The sequence below is a fragment of the Bufo gargarizans genome, chromosome 1 (genome assembly GCF_014858855.1).
Source record: "Bufo gargarizans isolate SCDJY-AF-19 chromosome 1, ASM1485885v1, whole genome shotgun sequence".
NCBI lineage: Eukaryota > Metazoa > Chordata > Amphibia > Anura > Bufonidae > Bufo > Bufo gargarizans.
Genome location: NC_058080.1, coordinates 756,846,554 through 756,868,870, shown reverse-complemented (window position 1 = coordinate 756,868,870; position 22,317 = coordinate 756,846,554).

The following is a 22,317-nucleotide window of genomic DNA, read 5'->3' as shown; positions in this document are numbered from 1 at the left end:
AAGGGGCTGTTTTTCTTTAGCTGGAACTGGGGCCTTAGTTAAGCTAGAGGGAATTATGAACAGTTCCAAATACCAGTCAATATTGGCACAAAACCTTCAGGCTTCTGCTAGAAAGCTGAACATGAAGAGGAACTTCATCTTTCAGCATGACAACGACCCAAAGCATACATCCAAATCAACAAAGGAATGGCTTCACCAAAGAAGATTAAAGTGTTGGAATGGCCCAGACCTAAATCCGAATGAAAATCTGTGGGGTGATCTGAAGAGGGCTGTGCCCAGGAGATGCCCTCACAATCTGACAGATTTGCAGTGTTTTTGCCAAGAAGAGTGGGCAAATCTTGCCAAGTCAAAATGTGCCATGCTGATAGACTCATACCCAAAAAGACTGAGTGCTGTAATAAAATCAAAAGGTGCTTCAACAAAGTATTAGTTTAAGGGTGTGCACACTTTTGCAACCATATTATTTTATCTTTATATTTTTTTTTTCCCTCCACCTAAAAGATTTCAGTTTGTTTTTCAATTGAGTTGTACAGTTTATAGGTCACATTAAAGGTAGAAAAAATTCTGAAACGATTTATCTTTGTCTCATTTTTTTACATCACAGAAACCTGACATTTTAACAGGGGTATATATACAGTAAACTCCTGAGCTCCATCTAGTGGTGACTCTATATACAGTTGCAAGAAAAAGTATGTGAACCCTTTGGAATGATATGGATTTCTGTACAAATTGGTCATAAAATGTGATCTGATCTTCATCTAAGTCACAACAATAGACAATCACAGTCTGCTTAAACTAATAACACACAAAGAATTAAATGTTACCATTTTTTTTTAACACACCATGTAAACATTCACAGTGCAGGTGGAAAAAGTATGTGAACCCCTAGACTAATGACATCTCAAAGAGCTAATTGAAGTGAGGTGTTTGCCAACTGGAGTACAATCAATGAGATGAGATTGGAGGTGTTGGTTACAGCTGCCCTGCCCTATAAAAAACACACACCAGTTCTGGGTTTGCTTTTCACAAGAAGCATTGCCTGATGTGAATGATGCCTCACACAAAAGAGCTCTCAGAAGACCTACGATTAAGAATTGTTGACTTGCATAAAGCTGGAAAGGGTTATAAAAGTATCTCCAAAAGCCTTGCTGTTCATCAGTCCACGGTAAGACAAATTGTCTATAAATGGAGAAAGTTCAGCACTGCTGCTACTCTCCCTAGGAGTAGCCGTCCTGTAAAGATGACTGCAAGAGCACAGCGCAGACTGCTCAATGAGGTGAAGAAGAATCCTAGAGTGTCAGCTAAAGACTTACAAAAGTCTCTGGCATATGCTAACATCCCTGTTAGTGAATCTACTATACGTAAAACACTAAACAAGAATGGATTTCATGGGGGTTACCACAGAGGAAGCCACTGCTGTCCAAAAAAAACATTGCTGCACGTTTACAGTTTGCACAAGAGCACCTGGATGTTCCACAGCAGTACTGGCAAAATATTCTGTGGACAGATGAAACCAAAGTTGAGTTGTTTGGAAGAAACACACAACACTATGTGTGGAGAAAAAGAGGCACAGCACACCAACATCAAAACCTCATCCCAACTGTGAAGTATGGTGGTGGGGGCATCACGGTTTGGGGCTGCTTTGCTGCGTCAGGGCCTGGACGGATTGCTATCATCGAAGGAAAAATGAATTCCCATGTTTATCAAGATGTTTTTCAGGAGAACTTAGGGCCATCTGTCCACCAGCTGAAGCTCAACAGAAGATGGGTGTTGCAACAGGACAACGACCCAAAGCATAGAAGTAAATCAACAACAGAATGGCTTAAACAGAAGAAAATACGCCTTCTGGAGTGGCCCAGTCAGAGTCCTGACCTCAACCCGATTGAGATGCTGTGGCATGACCTCAAGAAAGCGATTCACACCAGACATCCCAAGAATATTGCTGAACTGAAACAGTTCTGTAAAGAGGAATGGTCAAGAATTACTCCTGACCGTTGTGCACGTCTGATCTGCAACTACAGGAAACGTTTGGTTGAAGTTATTGCTGCCAAAGGAGGTTCAACCAGTTATTAAATCCAAGGGTTCACATACTTTTTCTACCTGCACTGTGAATGTTTACATGGTGTGTTCAATAAAAACATGGTAACATTTAATTCTTTGTGTGTTATTAGTTTAAGCAGACTGTGATTGTCTATTGTTGTGACTTAGATGAAAATCAGATCACATTTTATGACCAATTTGTGTAGAAATCCATATCATTCCAAAGGGTTCACATACTTTTTCTTGCAACTGTATCTATATGCAGTAATCTCCTCAGCTCCTTCTAGTGGTGGCTCCATATATCTGTATGCAGTAAACTCCAAGCTCCTCCTAGTGATTTCTATATACATCTGTATGCAGTAAGCTCCTGAGCAAATTCTAACGGTGACTGTATATATCTGTATGTATTAATCTCCTGAGCTCACTTTAGTGGAGGCTGTATATTTCTGTATGCAGTAATCTCCTGAGCTCCCTCTAGTGGAGGCTGTATATATCTGTATGCAGTAATCTCCTGAGCTCCCTCTAGTGGAGGCTGTGTATATCTGTATGTAGTAATCTCCTGAGCTCACTCTAGTGGTGGCTGTATATATCTGTATGTAGTAATCTCCTGAGCTCTCTCTAGTGGAGGCTGTATATATCTGTATGCAGTAATCTCCTGAGCTCCCTCTAGTGGTGGCTGTGTATATCTGTATGTAGTAATCTCCTGAGCTCACTCTAGTGGTGGCTGTATATATCTGTATGTAGTAATCTCCTTAGCTCCCTCTAGTGGTGGCTGTATATATCTGTATGCAGTAATCTCCTGAGCTCCCTCTAGTGGTGGCTGTATATATCTGTATGTAGTAATCTCCTGACCTCCCTCTAGTGGTGGCTGTATAGATCTGTATGCAGTAATCTCCTGAGCTCTCCCTAGTGGTGGCTGTATATATCTGTATGTAGTAATCTCCTGAGCTCCCTCTAGTGGTGGTTGTAGATATCTGTATGCAGTAATCTCCTGAGCTCCCTCTAGTGGTTGCTGTATATATCTGTATGCAGTAAGCTCCTGAGCGCCCTCTAGTGGTGGATGTATATATCTGTATGCAGTAAGCTCCTTAGCTTCTCCTAGTGGTGGCTGTATATATCTGTATGCAGTAAGCTCCTGAGCTCCCCTAGTGGTGGCTGTGTATATCTGTATGTAGTAATCTCCTGAGCTCACTCTAGTGGAGGCTGTATATATCTGTATGCAGTAATCTCCTGAGCTCACTCTAGTGGTGGCTGTATATATCTGTATGAAGTAATCTCCTGAGCTCCCTCTAGTGGTGGTTGTAGATATCTGTATGCAGTAATCTCCTGAGCTCCCTCTAGTGGTTGCTGTATATATCTGTATGCAGTAAGCTCCTTAGCTTCTCCTAGTGGTGGCTGTATATATATGCATACAGTAACTACAGCAGCACAGCAAGCCAAATATAAATACAGAGGTGCAGGCCAATGGATCTGGTATTAAATCCAGTACAATATAAGAAGAAAAGTGGAAAACTCTCACAAAAAATGAGTGGAAGGAAAAATACTTTAGTCACCTATGTGGTCGCACCATATTCAGCTCATCCTTAGAGCTTTTCTGAAGCTCAATATATACAGAGCAAGGTGCTGCATTAGGCACCTGTTGCTGGGTGTACATCAATGTGGAACTGAAAATAATGCTCCCCCAAATACAATTACTGTACCCCTAATATTGTGCCTGTTACATGCCAATCTCGATGACATAACACAGCAGTTCCCATCAAGCAGACACTGATACAGCAGTGCCTATATGTACCAGCTAGCACAGGCCAATACACAAGCAAAGTGCATAATAGGTAACTGCAATGATAGCATGAGTTGCTGTGGTACAAGAGCCAGGAGCTTTGAGTTGCAAATTTATTTTGCCCCAGGACTCAACCAGAAATGATGAGTGATGGTCGGAGGTCTTGTTACAGATTTTGCAGTTGCAGTTCAGTCTGCTCTTTTAACAGGAAGCTACATATGATCAGCCAGTCAGAAGCCATTCAGATGTAGCCATCACTTCCTGTCCTGTACCAGTCCCTGCAGTCTGATTGTCCCTGAAAAAGCACACATCCAGGTTTCCTAGAAGAGTCAGCAAGAGAGTTGTCAAGTATGCATCTGGAATGTTGCTATAGGGAGTGTAGAGGCAGTAGTTGCAACCAGGATCTAGTACCGGGGGGGCACCAAAGGCCTTACAACCACATAAGAATACACGCAAGAGCGTAGCTATAGGGGAGTGTAGAGGTAGCAGTAGCCAGTAGCCTTCTGCCACATAAGAAGACGCCAGTATTATAGAAATTGCATGCTGGTCAAGTTACACCTCTGGCCGGAGGGAAGGGGTTAGGTCAAGCATTTGGCTGGTGGGGTGGGGTGGGGTAGGGTGTGTCGTTTCAATTTTTGTCTTTTTGCTAGGTGATTCCCTGTCCCTGCCACAAAGCACTGAGGGAAGGGGGGCCCAACCTGAACTCTTGCACCAGGGCCCATGATCCTTTAGCTACACTCCTGAATACACCAGTAATAGCAGACGTTACAAGCTACAACTGTGACCACCCGGGATATTCGTTAGAGGTAACCAAACCTGATTCTATAATCCTGACTGTTCATTGTGACGGGCAGGGGAGCACCCGTCTTTCTATAATTTGTAGAAATAATGAATTCCCTTTTCAGATTGTTTGAGAAGAATTTTTGCTGTGATTACCAAGGTAACTGTTGGATAATTGTTCTGATTTCTATCTCATGTGCTATCAAAATGTTCCAAGGGAGGAATGTAACGACTGAGAAGCAATGCAATTCTGTATCAATCACACTCAACATTGTCAGGGGGTCCTATAGGCTTATCTGCAATTTAACAGATTTCACTTCATTTTCTTGTCTTTTGCTATGTGGTAAATTTATTTTGTGTGTTTCTAAAAGTATTTTCTATGGTACCTGGAGAAGGTCTAGAAATGAGCGTACATCTAATCTAGATAAATTACCAAAGCGTTATTGGGTGTAGTAGTAGTTGTACTCATGGTTCTGATGCTCCTTTGGCCGGCATGCAGTGATGAGAAAGGTGCACCTTTTCTTCACTTTGGGGCACACTCAAGTTCTGGGGTTCTCCTGCCTGATCATGGTTGAGGTGTCCTTTATGTGATGGTTTTGAGGTGCAAGGCAGGTTCCCGGTTCGTCACACCAACTCTTTGCAGTGTAGTAGTGCAGGAAGCAATGAGGAGGAAGTTCCACAGCAGAACAGTTCTTTACTGAAGAACTCAAATGCAAACAGATCAGGACAGTTTTCCACATGCAATGGACTGCCAGATGTTCTTAAAATGAACTTTCTATAGATGTTACAGGTAGTTAAAGGGCCAAACTGTCTCTTCAAAATAGTCCTCCTCACCTTAGGCTTCTCTAGTTGACTTGTACATAAGCATCCAGGCATGAGGTGTGACACTTCTTGTAGAGCAATGCAACCAACAGGGCAAACCCAAAACAACAGGCTAAGTTCTGCATCGTTTTAGGACAGGTTGCTGTAGATACAGTACATGTCTACAGTGGAATGCAAGTACTTCTCATGCAGGTGATCGAGCTGCTTAAATGTGTATTCAGGCACCGGAGGCAAACTTCTGAACACGTGACGTAGTGCCAATACGTCCTTTTTAGACAGGTTATCTCTACTGGACATTCACTACACCTTCCTTTCCATTAAGCCTGATTCTGTAGATTTTCAGTTTTTTTTAGCCTTGCCCCAGTTGGTACCTGCTCAGGACAAGCAATACAGTCAGCACTACATTTTTGCATCTGTTCTCTTGCTCTGACTAGATGAGGCTGACTAGAATGTTCCTCCTCTTTATATATATATATAGAGAGAGAGAGAGGGGGGCTGACACCAGCCTCATCTAGTGGTGGCTGTGGATATGGCCTATTATTACTGTGTGCATACAAAATACAACAAATACGTGTTATACAGAAAAATATATTTTGGAGCTTTGCAGTGTACTGTTGCTCTTCCAGTGAAACAGGGAAGAGAAACAAAGCAAGTGAAATTATATACAGTAAATAGAAGTATGTTTAGACTACATTTCTGCCTGATGACAGGGAATACCCCAAAACGCATTGCTACTGTTGTGGTACCGAACATGTTTTTGACATAAATTGAACTCTTTGCTATTACTCTCGCTGGAGCCATCCTGACTTCTCGAAACTAGTGCTTGCTGTTCCTGGATAATGGGGAGAGTTTGTGGAGGAACTCTCCTCATATAAGTGAGTAGAACACGAGGCTTCTTATGCGCACAAGAGCTATTAGGTCTGACAGTATCTGCTCTCCATATGTGTGTTTTTCAGTTTGTCATGGAGACCGTATGAAGGGATACAGGAAGGATTGCAGCAATGCGAACATTGTGAGTGGTGTGAATACATTCCTCAGAGATAGTAACTATTAGTTAGTTACCTGTGCTGCATTAAGTGACTGTGGCGTTGTGTTATTGGATTATTTTTTGTTTCTTTTTTGTTCTATGGTCCGTACCCTTAGGAACAGGAATTTCTAATAAAGTAGTTAGAAGAGTGGACATCACTACTGGATGCAGTTAAAAGGGACATGAGGAAATGAATGATGGTTGTAGAGCAGGGGTCAGCAACCTTCGGCACTCCAGCTGCTGTGAAACTACAATTCCCAGCATACACAGGTACTCGGCTGTTCTTGTAAGGGTGGGTTTGCACTAGCGTTATGCCATCCCGCTAAAGGTTTAGTTTATAATGGAATATAACGGAATGGCAAGACGGAATACAAAACGGAAGCCTGAATAGAAGTCTATGGGCAAGCATAACGGATGTGTCTGGTTTCCGTTATGCAGGACGGAAACAAAGTTCTGTCGACAGGAAACCAGATGGATTCAAAAAAGTTTAAATTTTGAAATTTAATTCCCATTTTCCTTTAATTCTCATGAGGAACAAAAGGGTTAAAAAAGTTTGTAAAATCAGTTTTGAATAGCTTGAGGGGTGTAGTTTCTAAAATGGGGTGATTTATGGGTGGTTTCTAATATGTGACTTCATAACTGAACTGGTCCTGAAAAAATTGCGTTTTGGAAATTTTCTTAAAAATTTTAAGATTTCCTTTTAAACTTCTAAGCCTTCTAACGTCCCCAAAAAATTAAATGTAATATTCAAAATGATTCAAACATGAAGTAGACATATGGGGAATGTAAAGTAATAACTATTTTTGGAGCTATTGCTATCTATTATAAAAGTAGAGAAATAGAAATTTGGAAATTTGCTAATTTTTCAACATTTTTGGTAAATTTGGTATTTTTAAATAAATAAAAATGAAATATTTTGACTCAAATTTACCACTGTCATGAAGTACAATATGTGACGAGAAAACAATCTCAGAATGGCCTGGATAAGTAAAAGCGCTTTAAACTTATCACCACATAAAGTGACACTGGTCAGATTTGCTAAAAAAATGGCCTGGTCCTTAAAGAGGACCTTTCACTTGTATAAACTATGTGAACTGAGTATGCTGCCATATAGAGCGGCGCCCGGGGATCTCACTGCACTTACTATTATCCCCGGGCACCGCTCCGTTCTCCCGTTATAGGCTCCGGTACCTTTGCTCCTTAAGTTATAGTAGGCGGGTCTTCCCTTGTCCTGTGGGCGTCTCCTTCTCCTAGGCTGCAGCACTGGCCAATCGCAGCGCACAGCTCACAGCCTGGGAGGTTTTTTTTCTCCCAGGCTGTGAGATGTGCGCTGCGATTGGCCAGCGCTGCAGCCTAGGAGAAGGAGACGCCCACAGGACAAGGGAAGACCCGCCTACTATAACTTAAGGAGCAAAGGTTCCGGAGCCTATAACGGGAGAACGGAGCGGTGCCCGGGGATAATAGTAAGTGCAGCGAGATCCCCGGGCGCCGCTCTATATGGCAGCATACTCAGTTCACATAGTTTATACAAGTGAAAGGTCCTCTTTAAGGTGAAAAATGGCAGGGTCCTGAAGGAGTTAAAATGGATTTTAGAACATAATTATTTTGTTTTTAATGGCAAAAACTAGATTTTTACCCTATATAAAATTTTACATAATATTTATAGATGATTTACTTATGATTGGGCAGGGTTCCTGATAACTTTTTGCTAAGTTTATGTTACATATTAATGATAATGACTGGCAACTTAAATTTTAAGAAAATGTACATGAGAGGGAGATTTCATTTTTAGATTTACAACTACTTATTGGAAAATTCGATTAGACTGCTTTGTCAAATTTTACCAAAACATTTGCTTTGTGATGAATTACTTAGTCTCAAAGTGCATTTCTTTGTAAGTAGCGGGTGCAATGAAAGGAAACGGCGATTGCGTCGCTTCCCGTCAGTGTACTCCTCAGATGCCACGTTCATTGCTGATCGTGACATCTGACATTGATATTACGATGTGAAATAAAAAATAAATAAAATCGTACTTACTTTATCCATTTGATTGCGAAGAGCCGGCTGCCGCCATCTTGATTGAAGATCCAGTGCGAAATCTCACACAGCCTGTGATGACGTCATCACGTTGGCCAGCATGGTGGCGTCATACAGTGCGTCACTGCACGGAATCTTTAATCAAGATGGGTAAGGTATGATTTTTTTTTTTTACCACCATTTCAGGGAAATTGATTCGTTACCATAAAGCATGAGTGGATTTGGCTTCGCGGCAAATCGAATTTTGATTCGCTCTACATTCACCTTTGGAGAAAGATTTCGATGATCAGACAAAATAATATCAAAGAGATTAAGAGAGAAAAAAATATAAAAGCTGTGATGAAGAAACCAGAGTTTTAATCAAAGTGTCCGCCTAGTGAGGAAACAAAAAGAAAAAAAAAACAAGAGAATTTTTTTTTGAATTTGGCATGTGTGACCAGGTATATAACAGTGACCATATAGAAAGGAGAGAAATGTTGAAGAACAATTGCCGCGCATTAAGAAATGACCTGTTTCTGAAGGATATGATAGGAGCTTTACCATAGCCCCCTCCTGTGCAACAATGAAGGGGCAGACTGGAAAAAAAAAAGTCAGTTGGATACAATAGGGGGATATAAATGTGGTCAAAATAGGTGTAAAAGTGGCTATTACTAATGAGAAAAAATAATTACCAAAAATACAAAAGAAATTCTTAATATTATGCAATTTTTAAACTGTGGTATCCAGTGTGCAGTGGGAGGAAGGGGCTAGGAAAAGACCCCGAAACGCGTCTGGTTTCAAAAGACCCGCACATCAGCTGATGGACGTCCCGATGCCGATAATTTGAATCAACTCCTTTTACCCTGAGGAACTTTATGGCATAAAGCGAACATTCAGTCCCATGAGGTAGAGCTACAACTTCAATTTCTTTCACAAAGAATCTCTACACGGAGGGCTATATCGCTCACACTACTCCTGCTGCACTGCAAGTAACAGACACTGCCGAAATTCAACTCCATTAGCCACGTGGGACGCCACCGTGTGCGATAATCAGACGGCTGTCTATAAGAGTAAGTGTTTCCTTTAAATTGCCACACAGGGGATATGGACTAATTTTCGCAAGCACATAATTTATTCCAGTCTGGACATTTATGCGAATATATATTCGAAAATACATCCGAAAATATCATCATATATTCTTTGACTGTCGATTATTTGCAAATCATCATCTTTTTTCTGCATATCCAGGACATACTTCATCAAAGCTAGATATATTATGCTTTTGTAAACCATTTTATTTATTATGCCCTGAATCTGTTTAACCCTTTTATTATACTCATAGTGTATTTTTATTGAATATTTTATTTTTATTATAGTCTTATTGTAAGTTAATTTTGTTGATTTTTAGATCTATATATTGGTGTAATAAACTCAAACAATCTTTGAATAGTTTCTGTGTGGTCCATTGGGAGAGTGCTCAGCCTTTCTATATATTACAGAGGTATGTTTATGCCTGACGAAGGAGAATAGCCTAAATTGGGTTGCTGCTGTTGTTGTACTGTACATGATTTTAGAATACATTGGACATTTTGCTATTACTGGCGCTGAAGCCGTGCTGACTTCTGGGAACTAGGTATTGGCATTATTGGTAAATGGGGAGAGTTTGTTGAGGAACCTTCCTAATATAAATGAGTAGAACACAAGGCTTCCTATACGCACAAGAGCTATTAAGCCCCTTCCACACGAGCGAGTATTCCGGGCGGGTGCAATGCATCATGCGAACGCACAGAATCCGGACCTGTTCATTTCAATGGGTCTGTGCACATGAGCGTTGGTTTTCATGCATCACTTGTGAGTTGCGTGAAAATCACAGCATGTTCTATATTCAGCGATTTTCACGCAACGCAGGCCCCATAGAAGTGAATGGAGCTGCATGAAAATTGCATCGGATCCGCAAGCAAGTGCAGAAGCGATTCGTTTTTTAAGCATGGTTGCTAAGAGATGAATGACTTTGCTTGCGAAATCGCGCAGTTATCACTGAACGCATCTGCAACGCATCCGGACCTAATGCGGACACGCTTGTCTGGAAGGGGCCTTAAGACTGTTGCTCTTTCCATTTAAGAATTATGGAGGCCACTGTGCTCTCGAGAACTTTAAGTGCGGTAGAAATAGTTTGCCCCCCGTCTCCAGATCTCTGCCTCCACACAATCCTGTCTCCGAGCTCTACAGGCAGTTCTTTCCTCCTGTGTCTTTCCAATCCTCTGGATTTACCGCAGGTGACTCCAATCAAGATGTAGAAACATCTCAAAGATGATGGAGAGAAATGAGAGCTAAATGTCAATTATGTCCATGCAAAATTTTTGTTTTCCTTTTTAATAAATTTGTAAAAAATTCTAAAATTCTGTTTTCACGTTCTCATTATAGAGGATTGAGAGGAGAATGGTGGGAAAACCTAGAATTTTTTTTATTTTAGCAAAAGGTGCAACATGACAAATTATGAAAAAAGTCGAGGGGTCTGAAGACTTTCCAAATGTACTGTATCTATCTATCTATCTATCTATCTATCTATCTATCTATCTCATATCTATCTATCTATCTATCTATCTCTCATATCTATCTATCTATCTATCTATCTATCCATCAATCTCATATCTATCTATCTATCTATCTATCTATCTATCTATCTATTATCTATCTCATATCTCCTATCTATCTATCTATCTATCTATCTATCTATCTATCTATCTATCCATCAATCTCATATCTATCCATCTATCTATCTCATATCTATCTCATATCTATCTCATATCTATCTATCTCATATCTATCTATCTATCTATCTATCTCATATCTATCTATCTATCTATCTATCTATCTATCTATCTATCTATCTATCTCATATCTAACTATCTCCTATCTATCTATCTCATATCTATCTATCTCCTATCTATCTATTTATCTCATATCTATCTATCTCATATCTATCTATTTATCTCATATCTATCTATCTCATATCTATCTATCTATCTATCTATCTCATATCTATCTATCTAATATCAAATCAAATCAAATCATCTATCTCTATCTATCTATCTATCTATCTATCTATCTATCTCAATATCTATCTATCCTTTCTATCTCTCTCTCTCTCATATCTATCTCATATCTAACTATCTATCTATCTCCTATCTATCTATTTATCTCATATCTATCTATCTCATATCTATCTATCTATCTATCTCATATCTATCTATCTAATATCAAATCAAATCAAATCATCTATCTCTATCTATCTATCTATCTATCTATCTATCTATCTATCTCAATATCTATCTATCCTTTCTATCTCTCTCTCTCTCATATCTATCTCATATCTAACTATCTATCTATCTCATATCTATCTATCTCATATCTATCTATCTATCTCATATCTATCTATCTATCTATCTCATATCTATCTATCTCATATCTATCTATCTATCTCATATCTATCTATCTAATATCTATCTATCGATCTATCTATCTCATATCTATCTATCAAATCAAATCAAATCAAATCAGCTTTATTGGCAGGACTAAATACATTTTAGCATTGCCAAAGCAAGTGGTAAATAATTGGGTAGGGTTGGGGGTGGGGACAGGTCCAGGGTGGGGGTATAGGAGTCCATAGTATATCAGGCTCCTCTCAGTCTATGGCAGGCAGTAATATATTGTGCTGCTGTTGCCGCTGTGTTCTCCTCTTTCCCCAGCAGTATGGAGAGTCTCTCCTCCTCCTCCATGGAGGTGAAGTCTGGGCAGAGATCAGACAGTCTCCTGAAGTGAGTCTCCCTCACTGCTGAGTATTTGGGGCACCGCAGCAGGAAATGAGCCTCATCCTCCACGGCCTCCTGGTCGCACTGCTGGCACAGTCTGCTCTCCCTGGGCATGTACCTCTGTCGATGACGCCCGGATTCAATGAGCAGGCTGTGGGCGCTCAGTCTGTACCGGCTCAGGATCTGTCTGTCTTTTGGATTGGGGAGTTTCTCCAGATATGGGGCCAGTTTGTACTCCCTCTGCAGGCTCTGGTATACTGTCAGCTTCTGGGATGTTCTTATGTCGTTTTTCCAGACGCTAATATACTCCTCTTTGTACTTGTGTATCGTCCTCTGGATTCCGCCCTTTGTCAGGCTATATTGGTTTGTGGCTTGGGCAGGCTGGGTTTGGGTGACTTGTTGGGTGCTTTGTTTTTCTGGGGCTTCTTGGTGTAGCAAGGCTTTGTGATGGTAGGAGCTGGGACTGCTGCTATGTAGATGGGCTCTGAATGATAGCGCCCTCTTCTGTACAGCAAAGTAGAGTGGGAATCTGCCCAGTTCTGCTCGACAGGCGCTGTTTGAGGTGCTCCTGTGGACCTGGAGAAAGTGTTTGCAGAGTTCTAGGTGGAATAGTTCTGTTGGCCCAGAGTCCCACTTTGCCCGGTCTGGGTATGTGTCTGGGCCCCAGACTTCGCTGCCATACAGGAGGATGGGGGCGATGATGGTGTCAAGGATTTTAAGCCAGACGGTCACTGGTGCTTTAAGGTGATACAGACGCCTTCTAATGGCATAGAAGGTTTTGCTCGCCTTGTCTTTCAGTATTTCCATGGCTTTCTTAAAATTCCCTGATTGGCTGATTTCTAGGCCCAGGTAGGTGTAGCTGTCTGTTTCTGAAATTGGACAGTTGTTTAGCAGGAAGGGAGGACGCCCGGCTGCTTTTCGATTTCTTTTCTGGAACACCATGATGTTGGTTTTCTTTGGATTGATGGGCAGTGCCCATGTGTTACTGAACTTCTCCAGGATTTTCAGGTTATCTTGGAGACCTTTCTCAGTTGGCGATAGTAGCAGAAGATCATCTGCATAAAGGAGAAATTTCACCTCAGTGTCATGGAGGGTGAGACCAGGTGCTGTGGAGGACTCCAGAGCCGCCGCCAGCTCATTGATGTAGATGTTAAACAGGGTTGGACTGAGGCTGCAGCCCTGTCTGACTCCTCGGTTCTGCTGGAAATAAGCCGTTCTCCTCCCATTTACCTTCACGCTGCATCTGTTCTCAGTGTAGGAGCTTCTGATGACATCATATGTTTTTCCTCCTATTCCGCTTTCAAGAAGTTTCAGGAGTAAGCCCGGATGCCACACTGAGTCAAAGGCCTTCTTAAAGTCCACAAAGCAGGCATAGATCTTTCCCTGCTTTGTATTGTGGACATGGCTCTTGATGAGGCTCTGCAGGGTGTAGATGTGGTCCGTGGTGCGGTGGTTTGGTATGAAGCCTGCTTGGCTTCTGCTGAGGATGTTGTGCTGGGTGAGGAAGCTGAGGATCCTCTTATTCAGGATACTGCTGAGGAGTTTTCCCAGGTTGCTGCTGACACATATCCCTCTATAGTTGGCTGGGTCATACCTGTCTCCGCCCTTGTGTATGGGGGTGATGATGCCCTGGTTCCAGCTCTGGGGGAAGTAGCCGGCACTCAGCACAACATTGTAGAGTTTTACTAATGCGACCTGGATACCTGGCGGGCTGTATTTGATCATTTCTGGAAGAATCCCATCTGGGCCGCTGGCTTTTTTTACTCTTTATCATTGAGATCCTCTCTGTTATCTCCTGCAGCGTGATCGGTGTGTCTAGAGGGTTTTGGAAATCTTTGATTTTTTCCTCCATATCCTTCAGCTTTTTCGTGATTTATTTTTGTTCTGGGCTTTGATCCTCCCTCGAAATGGCTTTGTACAGGTCCTTGAAGTACTGGAGCCAGATGTTGCCGTTTTGGATGTGGAGGTTGGTGTTCTTGCTGGTTTTGTCCATCTGCTTCCATAGTTCCCAGAAGCAGTTGTCCTGGAGAGCGTCTTGGAGTTGGAGGAGCTTGGTTGAGATGTTGCCTTGCTTTTTCTTTCTGAGGGTATTTTTGTATTGCCTTTGTATGTTGTTGTAGGCTTCCCTCAGGCTGGGGTTGTTCGGATCTTGGTGTTTCCTATTTGAGGCCATTCTTAGCGCCTTCCTTATATCTTTACACTCCCGGTCAAACCAGCTGTTGGGTTGTTGCTTTTTTGGCCTTCTGTTGCATCTTTTGAGGTCAGACATTTCCGCCATGGTGCAAAGTATATTATTAAAGTCCCTTACCGCGAGATTTACTCCTTCTGGATTCAGCTCATACACTTTCCTATGGAAGTTATGGAGCATCTCATGGATCTCTGTGCTGTTTATGGTCTCCATATACTTTGGGGCTGACATCTTGGACCATTTAAAAGATGGAGGTAGGCTGAAGAGGCCGGTCTGCTGAGATGTTTGTGCTGGTAGTTTACTTGTGGATTTTATGTATAGGAGCAGTTGGTTGTGGTCTGACAGGTGTGTCTGTGGGGTGACTATGAAGCTACTAACATTTTTAGGGTCCATATCTGTGATGGCATAGTCTACCACACTATTGCCTACATAGGAGTTTAGGGTATATCTACCAAGAGAGTCTCCCTTGGTGCGGCCATTGAGAATATGAAGTCCGAGGCTTCGACATAAGTTCAGCAATGTTCTGCCACTTTTGTTTACTGTGCTGTCATAGCTGTTCCTCTCGGTGTGTACTGAGCTGTCACAGTCAGTGTCTGCTCCGAATATATAGACATTTCCGTCAGTTGTCAGGTAGTCTCTCTCCCTCCCTGTTCTTGCATTGAGGTCTCCAAAGATCAGAACATTGCCCAGGGCCTGGAAATGGGCGGCTTCCCTCTGTAGGATCTCAAAGCTGTCAGGATTGAAGTATGGAGACTCTGGTGGAGCTATGTATGCTGCACAGAGGTAGATGTCAGCCGGAGAGGTGAGGATGGAGCGGGCTATCCTTACCCAGATGTGGCTGTCTCCTCTCTTTACTGGTCTGATCTGCTCATGGAGCTCCTCTTTATACCAGATTAATATTCCTCCTGAGCTCCGGCCCAGCTTGACATTTTTGTTTTTTAGAGCAGGGACAGAGATCTCCCTGTATCCGGTGGGCACCATGGAATTAGTCTCTGTTTTAGTCCACGTTTCTAGGAGGATCTGTATGTCAATGTTTTTTAGTCTTTGGGTAAAGTCTGGATCGTGTGTCTTACATCCGAAGGCTGAAGCGTTCAGGCCCTGAATGTTCCAGCTGCTGATAATAAGAGATGTCATTTTTTTTGTCTGTATACCTTGTAATGAGCTGCCCTGTGTAGGACAAGCTGGATTATAGACTGGTGGCCATATTCTAGCAGTTTGGTCCAGTCAGTGTTCTGTACAGAGTGCTGAGCAGGGTCTTTATCTCCTCAATGTCTTTGCTCTGCATTACTTTATGTGAGGCAGGTGGATTCCTCCATGGTTTGTGCCTCTGATGGCCATATTTTGGGTAAAGGTCACCATTTCCAGTTTGTTGAGGAGGGTATGAGGTTTCAGGTCTATTTGTTGTTGGTGACTTTTCCATAGGCTTTTGTCTTGTGTGGGGTCTGGGCCGGGGGTCTCTGTTGAGCACTAGGTCTTTGAATTCTTTGGCTAGAAGGCTGACTCCTTGGTTATTGAGGTGTTTATTGTCATATAGGTGATGATGGTTTATGGAGGGGTGTTGTGCCAGGGTGATGTCTGGCATGGCGCTGATTTTAGCTGCCAGCTCTGTGTTGATGCTCTGGATGATGTGTTCAGGGATGTCCTTTCTTGGGAGCAGAGATGACAAGATGATTTTACAGCTGGGGAACTTCTGCTGTGCGGTCCCTGCTAGCTGGCTCAGTTGTCCTGCTATATGCTGGTGCTGGTCCTGGAGGTTATTGGTGCCCGTGTGTATGATAATGTGGTTGGGTTTGATGAAATATGGATTATTGATGATGGCTGCTGCTTGTTCGATAGTATAGCAGCGAATTTTACGGACTCTTTTTCCTGGGAAAAGTCGCTTTGTGTTCAAGTATTTACCATTGGAGTCTATAATCAGAACAGTATCAGGGCACTGTGGCTTACTGCTCATGTCCGTGTCCGGCCTGCTGCTCGGGCTTCTTGTAGGAAGCTGCTGTGTTAGGATTCTGGTAATGGTATGCTCTGTTGTTGGGGTCTGTTGTGGTTGTGTTTTGGGGGTTGTCAGCTCTGGCCCCTCTTGTATTACTCTGCTGTTCTTTGCTTTGCTCTCATCTTCTGTTAATTCCATTTGGCAGTTCATTGATGTATTGGTGTCATGGCTGCTGGCTTTCATTTGGTTCTCACCCCCTTCTTTCCCTGGGTTCCTCTCCTTGATTAGGGGATAAGTCTGGGATTTCAGTATTTCTATCTCTCGTCTCAGCTCTGTGTTTTCTTGCTGCAGTTCTTGTAATTTACCTCTTATTTCCTGCAGGGCTGAGGCCTGTTCACACTTCAGTCTGGTTATCTCTTCAGCTACTTGGTCCTTTGCATTTTTGTCACCAGAATTTCTTTGAAGCTTCTCTTTAAAGTGTATAAAGTCTCTTTCTAGCTGAGATAAGCAGTCTCTGAGGATCTCTAGGGAGGGGTGTGAGGAATTAGGGCATGGGGCTGAAGGGGGGTCTCTGGTGGTTTTCTCTGTAGGGGTTAGGGGGTCTCTGGTGGTTGTCTCTGTAGATTTAGGACCATCACTGCTCTTAGTCAGTTCTTTGTAGGTTTGGGCCTGGACTTTTATATGAGGGAAGATATCTTCAAACTGGCCAAGGTTGTCCTCAGTGCCCTGGATGACTATGGTGCCATTATTGTACACGTTGATGGTGAGTGTGACGTTATTGTCATTTTGTGGGTCTTTTATCCTGATCTGTCGGCCCTTGTTGATGCCACACCTGGTGATATTCTTATAATGCCTGCACAGGGCTGTCTATCTATCGATCTATCTCATATCTATCTATCTAATATATATCTCATATCTATCTATCTCATATCTATCTATCTAATATCTATCTATCTCAATATCTATCTATCTATCCTTTATATCTCTCTCTCTCTCTCATATCTAACTATCTATCTATCTATCTATCTCGTATCAATCTGTCTATCTATCTATCTATCTATCTATCTCATATCAAATCAAATCAAATCAAATCAGCTTTATTGGCAGGACTAAATACATTTTAGCATTGCCAAAGCAAGTGGGAAATAATTGGGTAGGGTTGGGGGTGGGGACAGGTCCAGGGTGGGGATATAGGAGTCCATGGTATATCAGGCTCCTCTCAGTCTATGGCAGGCAGTAATATATTGTGCTGCTGTGGCCGCTGTGTTCTCCTCTTTCCCCAGCAGTATGGAGAGTCTCTCCTCCTCCTCCATGGAGGTGAAGTCTGGGCAGAGATCAGACAGTCTCCTGAAGTGAGTCTCTCTCACTGCTGAGTATTTGGGGCACCACAGCAGGAAATGAGCCTCATCCTCCACGGCCTCCTGGTCGCACTGCTGGCACAGTCTGCTCTCCCTGGGCATGTACCTCTGTCGGTGACGCCCGGATTCTATGAGCAGGCTGTGGGCGCTCAGTCTGTACCGGCTCAGGATCTGTCGGTCTTTTGGATTGGGGAGTTTCTCCAGATATGGGGCCAGTTTGTACTCCCTCTCTCTATCGATCTATCTATCTATCTCATATCTATCTATCTATCTATCTATCTATCTATCTATCTATCTATCTCATATCTATCTATCTCAATATCTATCTATCTATCTATCCTTTCTATCTCTCTCTCATATCTATCTCATATCTATCTATCTCATATATATCTATCTATCTCATATCTATCTATCTATCTATCTATCGATCTATCTGTCTCATATCTATCTATCTCATATATATCTATCTATCTCATATCTATCTATCTATCTATCTATCGATCTATCTGTCTCATATCTATCTATCTCATATCTATCTATCGATCTATCTGTCTCATATCTATCTATCTCATATCTATCTATCTATCTATCTATCTATCTATCTATCTATCTATCTCATATCTATCTATCTATCTATCTATCTCATATCTATCTATCCTTTCTATCTCTCTCTCATATCTATCTATCTATCTATCTATCTATCTATCTATCTATCTATCTATCTATCCATCCATCTCATATCTAGCTATCTTCCTGACCTTTTTAGCATTCTGTTACAAGCTTGTGCCCACCTGAGTCACCATTGTTCCCTGTAAAGCAGATAATGTCCTGCTGTCTTCTCAGAACCGTCACCCAGATGCCTGTCACCGAGCTGTGTGCTGCCACCGACCACTCATTAAGACCTTAGGATAACTGCGTTTATTAACATTACTAACAGTCCTGAAATGAACTTGATGCATCTATGAATCACACCGGCTGACAACACGTGATACAGACGGCACCGGAGTCCGGGGAGGACAGGTGGTCACCGCTAACCTGGTCCAGATGGCTTCTCACAGGTTGCAGGCTCTTCTCATCTAACTTCAACCAGGTTTAATTCCAAGATATCCTTTAAATATTAAACTTGGTGCCGGACCTGTAATATGACAAAACAAAAAAGTTATGGCTTTATCCCTGCAGACTGACATTGAGAATTTTGACCATAAACAAGATTACAGCTCCTTCCCAGCCAGACGTTTAAGCCTGATGGAAAATGAGATGAATTGCTTTTGCTTCAAATAACTCAAATCTAAACCTCTAAGTAAAGCTATGAGACTTTTAGCGGCCTCCGGGATACGGCTGATATAATGAATATTTTGGGTTTCTTTGCAGAATATGAAATATTGGAGAAATGTGCGGCTTCCTGCCAAAAACCACGTCCTCCGTGTAATCCTTCCGTACAGTAAATGTGAACGATCCAGAGACTAACGTTCCTCTTATCAGGATTATCATTTCCATTTAAATGCGCTGAGAACAATTTCAATATAACTGACGTTGACATTTGCGGATCAACTAAATGCTTCACCTGCACTTTTTAAGAAATGAATAAAAATTCATGAGGTGAAAAATTCATTTTCTTCTATTCTGAAGCTCATTGGTTACAGGTCAGAGCCCCTGTTTAGATACAGTATCTGAATGTTTTGAAGACCGGCAAATCATCCCCATGCAGGTATAGAAGTGCGTCATACTGTAGGGTATTTATTGGACTGACTGCATGTACACAGTGACTCCACCAGCAGAATAGTGAGTGCAGCTCTGGAGTATAATACAGGGTGTAACTGAGGATCAGTACAGGATAAGTAATGTAATGTATGTACACAGTGACTCCACCATCTGAATAGTGAGTACAGCTCTGGAGTATAATACAGGGTGTAACTGAGGATCAGTACAGGATAAGTAATGTAATGTATGTACACAGTGACTCCACCATCTGAATAGTGAGTGCAGCTCTGGAGTATAATACAGGATATAACTTAGGATCAGTACAGGATAAGTAATGTAATGTATGTACACAGTGACTCCACCAGCAGAATAGTGAGTGCAGCTCTGGAGTATAATACAGGATGTAACTCAGGCTCAGTACAGGATAAGTAATGTATGTACACAGTGACTGCACCAGCAGAATAGTGAGTGCAGCTCTGGAGTATAATACAGGATGTAACTCAGGATCAGTACAGGATAAGTAATGTATGTACACAGTGACTGCATCAGCAGAATAGTGAGTGCAGCTCTGGAGTATAATACAGGATGTAACTCAGGATCAGTACAGGATAAGTAATGTAATGTATGTACACAGTGACTGCACCAGCAGAATAGTGAGTGCAGCTCTGGAGTATAATACAGGATGTAACTCAGGATCAGACAGGATAAGTAATGTAATGTATGTACACAGTGACTGCACCAGCAGAATAGTGAGTGCAGCTCTGGAGTATAATACAGGATGTAACTGAGGATCAGTACAGGATAAGTAATGCAATGTATGTACACAGTGACTCCACCATCTGAATAGTGAGTGCAGCTCTGGAGTATAATACAGGATGTAACTCAGGACCAGTACAGGATAAGTAATGTATGTACACAGTGACTCCACCAGCAGAATAGTTAGTGCAGCTCTGGAGTATAATACAGGATGTAATTCAGGAACAGTAAATGCACACACCTGACAGTGCTGGTTTGTATGCCTGGCAAAACCTGGCCTGGAACATGGGAAGTAGTCACCCAGCCAGCACTTTGACTACTCCCAGTAAGAGCCATCCCGGATCAGCTATAACAGCCATGCTAAATCTTTAGGTGTCAATTAGCAATAGCTGCTGCTGACACATAAAATACCGGTTCTTACTTCACCAAGGCCAGGAACCTCGGTGACACATACCTTCCATCCGCGATGATTCCAGATACCTTCTTACAGTATGTACATAGTGACTGCACCAGCAGAATAGCGAGTGCAGCTCTGGAATACAATACAGGATGTAACTCAGGATCAGTACAGGATAAGTAATGTAATGTATGTACACAGTGACTCCACCATCTGAATAGTGAGTGCAGCTCTGGAGTATAATACAGGCTGTAACTCAAGATCAGTACAGGATAAGTAATGTATGTACACAGTGACTGCACCAGCAGAATAGTGAGTGCAGCTCTGGAGTATAATACAGGATGTAACTCAGGATCAGTACAGGATAAGTAATGTATGTACACAGTGACTCCACCATCTGAATGGTGAGTGCAGCTCTGCAGTAAAATACAGGATGTAACTCAGGATCAGCACAGGATAAGTAATGTAATGTATGTACACAGTGACTCCACCATCTGAATAGTGAGTGCAGCTCTGCAGTATAATACAGGATGTAACTCAGGATCAGCACAGGATAAGTAATGCAATGTATGTACACAGCGACTCAACCATCTGAATAGTGAGTGCAGCTCTTGAGTATAATACAGGCTGTAACTCAGGATCAGTACAGGATAAGTAATGCAATGCATGTACACAGTGACTCCACCATCTGAATGGTGAGTGCAGCTCTGCAGTAAAATACAGGATGTAACTCAGGATCAGCACAGGATAAGTAATGTAATGTATGTACACAGTGACTCCACCATCTGAATAGTGAGTGCAGCTCTGCAGTATAATACAGGATGTAACTCAGGATCAGCACAGGATAAGTAATGTAATGTATGTACACAGTGACTCCACCAGCAGAATAGTTAGTGCAGCTCTGGAGTATAATACAGGATGTAATTCAGGAACAGTACAAGATAAGTAATGTAATGTATGTACACAGTGACTGCACCAGCAGAATAGTGAGTGCAGCTCTGGAGTATAATACAGGATGTAACTCAGGATCAGTACAGGATAAGTAATGTAATGTATGTACACAGTGACTGCACCAGCAGAATAGTGAGTGCAGCTCTGGAGTATAATACAGGATGTAATTCAGGATCAGTACAGGAAAAGTAATGTATGTACACAGTGACTGCAACCGGCTGAATAGTGAGTGCAGCTCTGGAGTATAATACAGGATGTAATTCAGGATCAGTACAGGATAAGTAATGTATTGTGGGGATTTGCTCTGGTAGTTAGGACTAGTGGATGCAGTATGGAGACAAAGTACACAGTTCTTGAATCAAACAGCGGTGTTTATTCACACATTGGTGTATAACAAATTGCAGATAAGTGTATCACAAAACTCGGGTGGCTTTGTGTTTGTTCACACACAAGGAAAGTCCATAAATAATAAAAGTCCCCTTTTCTCCTGGGTGTTAATTCACACCCTGTTAGCTGTTCAGCCTCATCAAGTCCATAGGCGGCCTGTTCGCCTTTAGAGGGGCCTGAGTCCTCCAGCCCGGCTCAAACCTCAAATCCCAGCACAGCCCTCAGTTCACAGCACACAGACTCCTGATCTCCACTGTCAGAAAGAGGTAAATGCACACACCTGACAGTGCTGGTTTGTATGCCTGGCAAAACCCGGCCTGGAACATGGGAAGTAGTCACCCACCCAGCACTTTGACTACTCCCAGTAAGAGC